Here is a 12,389-nt window from a genome sequence, read left to right as displayed (position 1 = left end):
GAAAAATTGCATGTTCAAATCTTGCACAACTTTTTTTAAATAAAGCAATCAAAGTCACAGGTACATGTACAGTATATCATAATGGTTGTGTGTTTGGTTGCCAGGGTTGGGCAAAACAGAATAGTTCCATTTCAGTTCCGGAGTTTGAATTTAAACTGTATTGGCCACAGAATTTGAATGACAGAGAAATTTACTTGATTGCAATATCAAAGAAATGGAACACAGGTGATGCATTCTACGAAGTGTTCTTCACAAAAGTTAATTAAATTATAAAATCTCTATTCTAGCCGCAATCCTTCAAACTTCAAGAATTTTTACATTCAATTTCTATTTGTTTTAATTCTACTTCCTACACTCAAATGGCAAATCTGCAAACTGTTTACCACCTCAATTGAAAAAAGGAATTCAGGAACAAAATTGTAATTTTAAAAGGTCTTCTCAATTCTAAATAGCATACAAACCTGTTGACTGCATTTTTGGACTCCACTACAACAGAGCTGCGCAGCACTCGACTGGGAAAGCTACGTGTGGCTCAGGGTGCTTTCACAACTGCCTCATTTAGTTAAGTTGAATCGTACCGGAGTTCGTTTCCCCATTTGGTGCGGTTCGTTTGGGCAGGTGAGAAAGCAGCCATCGCACTCAGGTGCGCACCAAAAGCGGACCAAACAAGCGTACCGAGACCTGCTTGAAGAGGTGGTCTCGGTATGCTTTCAAGCGAACTCTGGAGCGGTCCGTTTGTGGTGAGAACGTGATCCGACCTCGAACACACCCAACTGCAAAAAGTATTGATCATTTTTGGACTAAACCAGCTGCCGTAGTCAGCTGCGCATTATGGGATGAGGAAGTGTTTGTTTACAGTTTGCACTTTAGCATGGCAGCTCGTGGACAAACTTGGAGTAGTGAGGAGGTGCGGAGCCTTATAGAAATTTGGTCAGATGACCATGAGAATGTCAGAGTTAAGAAGAATTAATGCACGCCTCCGCATTAGAATGTTGTTTTCAAGCCGCATCCGCACTTCATTATAGAAATGTATAGTTTGCATATTGTGGTGTATACAAACAATGTAATAGATTATGGCCAGGGAAAAAACCAGCCCGCACAGTCGTCTCTCCATATTTGTGTTGTCTCTGTGTTGTTTGCTGCTTTTTCCCGCATGTAAATTCTGACCAATCAAAAAACAGTTTAGGAAATATGTCATGGCCAATGAGTGATGTAGATGTTGTCATGTGACTGCATTTTGGTTAGTTTCAACTGGTACGGACTAAAGCAATCAGTGTAGTGTGAAAAGGAACCAAAAAAGTTGAAAAATGCTACAATGTATAATTGTTTGCCCTTGGTTTGGACCAAATGAACCGAACTAGAGATGTGAAAGCACCCTCAGGCTCCACCACTGACTAAAGGGAAATAAAGTAAGAAAGAACACGGTTACAAACAACTTCAAAGTTTATCGATGACTTGTACGGTGAGGATTCACAGCAAAGTAATCTCCGACATCTTACTACAGCCACCACCTTCAGCAAACATGAAAGAGATCACAAACCACAGATCTTCAGGGAAGCGGAGATAAAAGACAGTATTTCAAAACAAAAGCAAACATGTAGTGTACAGAAGCAGAATTCATGTTAGGTCAGCATTCTTGCTTATGTATGCAAAATACTGTAACATTTACAAAGCAAAAATGCACTAAATTATACACATTTTCCAACTCACTCAAAGTGTTTTGTACTGTCCACATTAAGAGCGACCCCCAAACAGCACTCTTACCCTCAATTTAAATTACATTCAGTTAACAGGGTTGATTATGTTTCATTGTGTTGCTGGTTGTTATGGTTTGGATTTGATCCTGCTCCATTAGCAGATGATTTCCAGGTGTGTGCATTAATAAAACAGACACAGCATACGAAAAAAAAGCAGCAGTCTGTTTATCTTTCCTGCACAGTCCCACCGATCATCTCTCTCGGAGTGCATCAATTACTCCAGAATAGGAATTAATTTTAAGGAATTAAGCATAATACGGCTTAATTCCACTGATCCTGAGAGCTGTGTGTGCATTACAGCACAAGCAGATCTTAGCATCCTTCCAGTCTCGTTTATTGCCTTCAGTTCCCTCCATAGCATCCTATTGTTAAACGTAATGTATTCTATTTCATTCCATTACACTGAGAGCCATTCCTAGCAATTTACTTCCATTCATTTTCATTCTGTTCTATTCCATTCCATCGGTGAAATCTGATATATCTCATTGCTGCCATTGTGGCTTGTAACTGCACCCAACATCCTGATTGGATTGAAGGTAGGAGTGAACATTGGCAGGACCCCAGTGTCTGGTGGCCCTGTGTTCAGCCACCCTATCAGGTTCACACACACCCACAAAGGCCATCCTTTAAGGCCCACAGAAGAGTTCACTGTCGAACAAGCACAGGTCTGCCATTCACAGTGGGTAATTATTGCTTGCTGCAAGCCTACAGACATGTACTGAATGTTATCTCAAGACCACTTTTCAGTCGCTATTATTCCCTTTCTCGCTCTCTTTAAGGGGCATCTTTCTCAGGGTCCTCTGTGTCTCTCACACACAACCAGTTCTTCATTATCCCGGGTCAGATTCAGTAAATGGTCTACCCTTCAATAAAGAGACTGAGAAAGAAGGTGAGACGGCTGCTTTACTGCTGTGAAGGATATCTGATGAAATGGGTTATAACTGAATTAGTGCATGAATCAACAGATTTTAATCAAATTCATGAAATCACAAAGACTCATGACTGTCTCTCATGGTAGATAAGGACAGACTCTAGAGTCAAGCACCAGAAATCCAGTAAAAATATTGAATTTGAAAAATATATATCAGTTAGTAGTTTCTCACACGAAACAGAATTTCTACAGCTTTTTATATTGCTTCATACTGGCTGTCTTCTTGGACAAGAGCTCTACTGCTTTCCTCAACAGTTCTCCAAACCCACGCTGGAAAAATGACACTTTCTCCTCCATTTGCTAAACCACACGGACCACTGCAGATCATTATGAAGTGTTCAAGGCCCCTTGAGACATAAGAAGACGGTGGAAGCTGTCTGCATTAGTCAGGTCTCCATCATGAAGAGCAGACCAAAGACTGACCTTGAATAATGGCCACGACACCATTAGTGCACCATTATAAATCTCGAACTGTCAGCAGCCAGCCTCTTTATCTTTGTTATGTGCGATAAAGTCAAAAAGTCTTTAATTAGCCTGGCCAAGGTCTCATTAATTCCACTTTAAACTTCAACCACAATACATAGGCTAGCTTGTTTTGTCTTTTGTAATTCGCTATATTAACTAAATAGTCATTTATACCATTGCATTCAAATAAAATTACAGAAAACAATGTAATGATGACACTGCCCAAACCTAGGTCTTTACAGGGCCTTATTTATTTTATTTAGGACTATATGAAGAATAAAGATCATGAACCGAAACACACGGACTGCAAGATACAAAACCAAGTAGTCAACATTCAATAATAATGACACAAGGAAAATGTGTAACAGACGCCTCACAGATGCAAACTGGGTAAATAATGTTTTGTATCTTAATTAAAATCCAGTTAACATTGGCTGGCAGCATATCACATTGTTTATTAGCAGAGCTGATGAAACCAGAGATTTGCTCTAAAAACCAAATAATCAACACATACGATGAAATCATCAGATAAAAGGAGTATTCAATGAAGCCCGTCTGCATTAGTGTTTACTCTAACTTCACAGAGGAAATTAAATATCCTGCTCGTTTCTCTTACTTTCGGAAGCATGCCCTACTTCTCCCACATATGAGCTTCTGATAATGAAAATTGCTCAAACATGGTTGTATTTTATTAGATGCCGGTTCCAGAATTAAATACTGAGGGTGCTTCATAGTGCTCTCTAGCCTCAATACACATACATTTGTCCCATCCATTGCTCTTTCGAGTGTGATTGCCCTTTTAATATGCGGGTGTCATTCCCAAAACTTTGTAGCGTGCATGTGGCCAGAAAACAGAAGCTATTATATACAAAGCCTAGAAAGCACACAAAGAGCACTCCCTTTATAATCACTAAAAAGCTGTCTTCATTCTTAGTTTTTCGCGATTTCATTACATTTGGTTATAATGAGAGGATTCGCGAGCTGCAAAATTCAGCAATAGAGAAAAACTTGAGTGGTGAGTGAATTTTAACAAACGCCTTGGACTGGTATTTAAGAAATCAGCAGATATGTCTGTGATTGGGTACATTGCTCAACGCCACAAAAACACAATGTAAATAGAAACCTTTTGACACTCTCCAGAGTGCAATCACAAATATGCGTGTAAATGGTTTGCCAGATTGGTTTCGCCAATAGTATAGTGAACAGAGAATATCTCAAGTGGGTGCTCAGCCATTTAGTATCGGTGCTTATGCACCATTAGTTTCATTTTTTTTAAAAAGACAAAAAAATAAATACTTTTGGTTATACTGGCCACCCCTAGATCTTTATGTGGCCTTTTAGTCAGTTTCATTTCACCTCCACTGTGACAATCCATCCTCCATTATGATCTTAAAAAGGCCAGATCCGTAGTTCCCCCACGGAGTGCATTAACATGGTCATTAATCAACTGACCTACAGTTCATTATCCATGCTGTAAAATAAAATTAGTCATGGCTTGGAGCTGTGGAAGTTGACAAAACTAAGAATCAGAAACATCTGGAGGCCAGCTTTCAAACACTCCCCGTTCACACCTTCACAAGAACACACACACACACACACACACAAATCTCTACAGACTGCACCCTGTAGTTAATTCCAGTGGGTACACAGAAGTACTTATGTATAATTCACTTTTTTAATGTTGTATTTTAAAATTGAGGCTAATTAAGATGCATATCATTAGAATAACTGGCCAGATTGCCAAGTGACTAATACATAAAAATTATGCATGAAGTAAATTTAAATCACGTAAAGTATAACACAGTCCGCCCATCAATACTACAAAAAAAAAAAAAACCTATTACGATCAGGACCTGATGCACTTACCAAATGCACATTTCAACTGAAATTATTTTAATGTGTGACAAGAGTCCAATATCTCATATGAAACAAGCACAACTGTCAATTATCTAATAAGTGAATTAAGTTTTATCATTTTAAATATCTGCATTTATTCAGGAAACCAAAATCAATGTTTTTCTGAGGATGCAGACACAAAAAAAAGAAAGAAATATTGCTTTGTACTCTCATATCCCACCACCTGTCCAAACAGCGATTACTTGAGTATTATTTACTGAAAAAGCCCAGTGTTGCTGATAATCCGGGACTAAGCTGAAAATCTGGCTGAGATGTATACGGCTGCTCTACAGTCAACCCATTCTTCAGGCTTTCCTTGTAAAGGATAAAAAAAAAAAGCTCAATAGATTATCCTTTCTCCATGGATCAAGAGAGATACAGAGGAAATGTGATCATAAAGTCTTATGTTTGTTGATATATAAGGCTATAGAATGAATGAGTACAGCATGTAGGTTTAGGTGAACATCTATAGTTATGGTGAAGAGTGGAATTTTTACATTACCAGCATCAATTGAGAAAAAGTGATTATTTTCAAACAGGTTTCCCCAAACACTTCCCCGTCCTACAGTACCATTGGTCAAGCCCCTGATAGCCCTGCCCCACACCATTGGTTGAGCTGGTGTTGCTGTGCTGGTTGGGATGTGCAAACAAACAAAAGTTTTGATTGTACCACAACGTTTACGCTTATTGAGGCTTTCAACCAACAAATAGCTTGCTTCTATTTGTCTCTGCATATTAAGCTGGAGTAGGACATAGTATTTTACATCAGGAAAATATCAATTTCTAGAGTCTCTGAATACCCAGGTAACTCAAGCATGAAGTTCCAGTCCTTCATTGGGCGAAGGGTAAAGCTGCTGAAATTTTTATCTAAAAGCCATTTTCTGAGCCAAGAATTAGCAACAGATTTATGCTTATGCTGGGATGACTGCACATCCTCCGACAGTCCAGGCATCTTGAATGCAAACACTACTTACTGCAACTCTGAGAGCTCAGTGTGATTTTCTTTAAAATTATTTCATCTCACACTGATGCTGAGAGTCAGTGATTGGTCAAGCAGAGAACAGGAATGATCAAAGAAATGTATTACGCAGAAAGCTGTCATACAACAGACAAAAAAATAAAAAAGGATTTAAAAGCTTGCACTGCCCTTCCCTTAATCTTTGAAGATGCATGAAATGCAATATTTGTATGTAGTCAAACATGCAGCCAAGAGTTCAAGCTTGGTTCCAAAAGCTTCACTACTTATTCATGATGCCTAAGAGACCTCATTTTTGGCCAAATCCCAAAGCTGTGTCTTTCATGGAAAAAGACTATTTTAAAATGCATTGAAACAAGCTTAATGAAATAGTAAAGATATTTAATAAATAACAAAACTATATAATTCAATAGCAAAAAGTCTGTGAGGGACGTTTTGGAATAGACCATATGTTTCACCATCACGAGCAAGTAAATCTAATGAAACATCTTCAGGACATGCACATTTGTATTCAGGCCAAGACACAAATCTGAAGCAATGCAATCAACTTCAATTCTGCTAAGGTCATGAAGAGAGTTCAGCAACAGACAGTAAGTCTTCAACTCGTACAGTACACTCTGCACACTGATAACAGGAAATTAAGAGTTAAGTGATGAACACAGTGAGGAAAAACATTGGGAAGCATCACAGAGCTCAGGGGACCAATTGTTGAACAAACAAGATATATTCTCTTTAATTATCCAATTTTGTCCAGAGACTTTCTGTTGGAAAGCAAACTCTATTAGGAATCGAATGGGAGTGTAGCCTGGTTTATACTACACAGTACCAGGCAACACAATTACAAGTGGCCAGCACTAAATACAGGTGTAAACAGACTCCAAAACTTGTTTTGTCAGTCCTGTAGCTTAATTACTTCAGTTTCTTGGAAGGCCACTTGAAATTTTGGCATTTTAGACAAAACATATTGAAAGCTCTGATGTGATATGTCTACACACAGAATACCATTATTTATAATCCGTTATACTGGTACTGTAAAAAATATGAAATTAGAGTAAATAACCCAATTAAAAACAACAGAGAAATATGGGCCTTGAATTGTGTTTGTCCCAGATCTTTCAGAGACACATTATGAAGTTGTAGCTCGGTCTGTTCCACATTTGGCTACAGACAAACATGGATAAAGTTCAATATGACATCCAATGTGCACTCAGCAATTACAACCCCCGGGAAAAAGTAGATTGATTTCCTCTACCGGATTGTCAAACTCTAGTTTAGTTTCTTACTTAACTGTGCAACAGCAGAGATTTGACACTTTCAGGCCTGATTTACCAGTTGATTTCTGAGTAGAACTGAATTATTCATTTTCTGAATGGTGGTTCAGTGCTGAACAGGCAAAAATCTCCAAAAAGTGCAACAGCAGCTGATCAAAAATCAAAGTTAAATGCTGCAGTGCAATATTTAACCCTCTCGGCCTTTTCAGTTACATCCGACTGAAAAACGATACATTTAGATTTTTTTTTTTTTTTGCTTAATCAGAATGAGATGAGACTTGTCACACACTGAAAAACAGTATTCATTTAATTTACTGCAATTAATTTATTATAGCTACAACGAAAATAAATTTAGTTGACTAACTTTGAACATTACGTTTAATTTAACATTTATATTTAATTTAACATTTTTTAATTCAAGCTAAAATAAAAAGCTTGCAACGACTTCCCTTTAAAATGTTTAGTATAATTTTTTCCCCAGTGTATTAGATATGTTAACCCGCAAAATTAAATGAATTAATTAAACATGAACCTGATTTGGACATGTTAAAGGGTTGAAAAATAAAAAGTAACACTTTGTGCTGTCATGGTCAAAAATACACAGAAATTAAAAAAGTTTGTTCATAATATTGTGTAGTACCATACACCCAAGAAGGTACCAAGTGCAAGCCACACATGAAGAGGCTCAGAGGGTTGATTTATTAATCAAAGTCTGAATTCTAAATACATATTAGGTTTTAATTGACTGCATTAAATCAAGTGGCCTCTGAGACAAAACCTAACAAGTAATTAAACATGACATGAGACTACATGTCTATCTAAAAGTTGTAAATGTATGAAATGTAAAATCCTGTAATCCGGGGGAGTATTGTAATAGTAAACACAGTTTTACATTCTTGTAAATGTGCAGGTTTTAAATGGAAGCAATCTTAGATAAAAATGAAGCATTCCCATTTTAAAATAGAGCACCTATGTTTATGACAGAGTCTTAGAGTGCATGACTGATCTAGTCATTGAAATGACATGTGCAAACATCAAACATGTCCTAAAGACTCTGTAAATCTGGTGCTTTGTGTCCGATAACAAGTCACATGGAACACAGCCTCTGATCAGAGGAGTTTCATTCCTCCCAGACACACAAACTAATTAATCTCACACCCCACTGATCAAATCAAAAATAACAGCCCGGAGCACTGAATCTATGACGAACACAACAGATTAACACGACACAGCCTTGCAGCTGGTCAGTTATGTAAAAAAATAATATACTAAATTGTGATCTACTAATCTATTATGGAAATTCTAATATTCCTGAAATTCACAGGGAACATGCTCATGTATGGCACTGATGTGTTTGTCCTCTTATGCAAACTGAAAATCACCCCCAGCTGTTTTAAGGTTCATGTCGGCTTCATTACTTCTCTCTGTTTTATCTTTGCTGGTTTGGTTTGGCTGTCCTACAAAGCATGGAAAAGATCTCTTTAAACAACAGTCTGAATAGAAAATGCATTCCAGAAATGACACATTAGCAGAAGGAGTTTGATTCAATTACAGATGTGTTTTAGCACTTAAAGGGCACTAGGAACAAGTGGAAGAAGTAGTAGCAAGAGAGGTTGAACCATCTTACATTTCAGGAAAAAATAAATGATAAATCAATGTTCTCACAGAATCTGGGAATGTGTGGATGGTTGGAGGCTATGAAGAAGGCCACTCACTATAGCAACTGCTTCTCAGCGACAGAATGAAGAGAATCATAAAACACTGACTGTGCTGCCAAATTTACAGAGACATTAGAGAGTTATTAAACCTTGTTACAAGTCAAGCTCTACACTACCACTCTCAAATTAGTTAGAGACACTCAAGACATTCAGACGCTCGTAAATGTGAAAGGACCCACTTGCTTTTGTAGTTGGGAACTCTCTCTGTTTGCAAGTTCTGTTTGATGTGCAAAACTGGCTCTTGAGAATATTTAACACCAATATTAGGGTCATGAGACACAAAGAGTCAAACTCCTCCTTTAGAGTCCCTGATGATAAAGGAATTTCTTCAACATGAGCACCGGGGATCATGCAAAGCAGAACTGCTGTCAAAACACTGATCCTGTTACAGCAACAAAGACTTATGTTATGTCATTACGAATCAATGCATTTATATAACCACAATTTTTGCATTTGAGTTATGGGTAGAGTTTCAAACAGTTCAAAGGTCACACAAGAACAAAGGGCATGTGGTTTTCCTTTGAAAGATAAGTTTACACATAAAAACAACAGTGAAATATATCTGATATATGCTGATAGTTGGTGAGCAGTCATAGTTAACCCAGCCTATATTCCATATTTTAAAATTAAATAATCTAATATGCTAGATCTAGATTGGGGACCCTGTTTGGAACAATTTTTACATTAAAAAAAACAATCTTCAGATTACTTAAATAAAAAAAATAAAAAAAATAATAAAAATACTAGCTTGTGAGTTTATCTGACACCATTATCCCCTTAATATGATGATGTCAAATGTTATAGATGCAAACATTGCAACAGCATATGCTCATTTTATAAAAATGCCATTATATACCAGATCTTTGGAACTATGTCTATAAAAATGGTTTCATTACTTTGCAATTACTGCCAATATGCTAACATTAGTTAACTACAGTGTAGTTAACATTAACTAACAATTAAAATACTTCTAAAGCAGAATTTTTATTCTTAGTTTGTTCATTTCAACATTTACCAACACATTATTAAAACTAAACCTATCTGTTAATAGTATTTAACAGACCCAAGCTGAAATGAAAAAACAATGAACAGTTGTATTTTTAATAACTAACATTAAAAAACTAATAAATACTGTAAAAATGTGTTTGTTTCATGCTGATCTTCTCTGCAAATAAAAAAACCAGCATCATAAGTTAACGGTGCAGCAGACACATGAACTCCGCAGAGGCTGACTACAATTCACTTTGCTCCTAAAACGTCTGGCGGCATGATAAACTTGTATATTGACGGCTTACCTGTCTGTAAGGTCTTCTCAGCAGCCTTTGAACGGAGCAGGGCAGAACTACGGAATCACTTGCAGCGCACGCACCCGTTCACATTCATATGCTCTGTGTGTCTCTTCTGTGGGAATCGATCGAAGAACGGAGCGCCTGGGGGCGCGCACAATGAACACGTCTGTGAATGATTGTCTGGATGATTATTTGCTCAGTGATCAGCGTGCTTTTCCATGCCTCGCTGAGTTTTCCTATCCCAGTTATTCCCGATCACAGCTGCCGCAGAATCCGCACGCGCTGCCTTTTACATCGTCGCGCGCTCAGAGCCGCAAGCGCGCACGCACAGCGCGACCGCATAGTACCTGCTACTCGTGAATCAGGTCAAAGAGGAGGCTTTCCGGTTTTTTTTTTATAACGTTGTCAAGAGAGCTGTCTGTCTCTTCTCTCCTCGCGTATCCGGCGCGTGTCTCACATCCATGCAGTTCACAGCAACAGCAGCAGCCGCGCGTCAGAGCGCGCGCCGCACAGCCCGACAGCACTGCCTAGAGTTCTGCACAGACACAGCACGAAACAAATTATTAAATAAATAAACCGAGATGAGATTAATAAACGCGACTGCTCGAACAGTACACTGTCTTTTGTACATAAATCAGTGGCCTAGGATGAGGAGCCAGAAAGCCAATCTGTTTTTGATCTAATATATACATATATATATAAATCCATCATATTAATTTATTTAATAATACTTTTTAGACAAAGTTATGGCGCAGTGCTGCATTTTAGTACATCTAGATCGGGGCTGTCAAACTCAACTCAACACCGAAGCCCTGTTTTGTTTAAATCCTGCTCCAACACACACAGTCTACCCAGTAGTCTTCAAATAGACCTGAAGGACTTGATTAGTTGGATCAGGTGTTTTTAATTACGGTAGAATCTAAACTCTGCAGGGCTCCAGCTCCTCCAGGAATTGACAGCTCTGATCTAGACGGATGTACTGTTACTTCCTCTTACAGATAAAAATTTGGGTGTGACAGCAACTTGTCTTTTAAAAGTCATTTTCTCATATTACAAAAACAGCATTCTTCCATCTAAACACTGCCAAGTTACAGAACATGTTACCCGTTTCTGATGCAGAAAAGCTAGTTCATGCATTCAAGACCTCTAGACTGGACTATTGAAATGCACTGCTAGGGGCTTGTCCAGCATCCTCAATAATCAAGCTACAGGTAATCCAAAATGCACTGGCTAGAGTCCTTACCAGGTCAAGAAAATAGGATCATATTACCCAAATGTTACAGTCTCTGCACTGGCTACCTATTAAAGGTATAGTTCACCTCAAAATAAAAATGCTGTCATACTCATTTTGTTCCAAACCTGTAAAACCTCCATTCATCTTCAAAACACAAATGAAGATATTTTTAATGGAATCTGAGAGCTCTCTTACCCTCCATAGACAGCAAGGGTACTACCACGATCAAAGCACAGAAACATAGCAAGGACATCAGTAAAGTAATCCATGTGACATCAGCGGTTCCATCGTAATTTTATGAAGCCATGAGAATACTTTTTGTATGCAAAGAAAACAAGAATAACAACTTAATTCACAAAAAAAGCTGAGAGCGGATCTTCGGTCACTTATTAACATGATGTTAAATGAAGGAAGTGAATCCAGAAATTGATAAATTAGCATTTTGTAGGCCTATTTCCACAACCATTTATATATAAGACTGTATTTCAGTATAAGACTATAAGGCTATTTCAAAGCATATTGATTTAATAAATGTAAAAAAATAAAATAAAAAAAAACGTTGGTTGTATGTTTATTTGATTCTCGGTTTCTGTCAAGCAGTTATATATTAAGGGGTTTAGGTTGCCATGAAACCAAAAGGTTGACACACCCGGAGCAGTGGGCAGCCATTTAAGCTGCAGCGCCCGGGGAGCAGTTGGGGATTCGGTGCCTTGCTCAGGGGCACCTAAATCATGGAATTGTCGGCCCAAGACTCGAACCCACATCCCTAGGGTTAGGAATCATACTCTCTCACCACTAAGCCACAACTTCCCTAAAGTCGTGGCCTAGTGCTTTAGCTCTAGGAAAACTGTT

General features: G+C 38.0%; 1 protein-coding gene across 3 annotated transcripts in view; it reads right to left on the bottom strand.

Annotated features, from left to right (window-relative positions):
• LOC127957652 (WSC domain-containing protein 2) overlaps nucleotides 1–11,141 on the bottom strand; it is a 47,928-nt gene extending 36,787 nt beyond the window's left edge. The window contains exons 1-2 of one of the 3 annotated variants that reach the window (XM_052556274.1): nucleotides 11,102–11,116; nucleotides 10,310–10,838 (exon numbers count right to left, since the gene is read on the bottom strand). The gene's annotated coding sequence lies outside the window, so the exon portion shown is untranslated. Of the gene's footprint in view, nucleotides 1–10,309 lie in introns of all 3 variants that reach the window. The other 2 variants (XM_052556272.1, XM_052556273.1) reach the window with 2 other exon arrangements.
• Between the last annotated feature and the right edge of the window lie 1,248 nt (nucleotides 11,142–12,389).

This window comes from Carassius gibelio, chromosome B5 (assembly GCF_023724105.1).
Source record: "Carassius gibelio isolate Cgi1373 ecotype wild population from Czech Republic chromosome B5, carGib1.2-hapl.c, whole genome shotgun sequence".
Taxonomy (NCBI): Eukaryota; Metazoa; Chordata; class Actinopteri; order Cypriniformes; family Cyprinidae; genus Carassius; species Carassius gibelio.
This window is presented reverse-complemented; position numbering and strand designations above follow the sequence as displayed.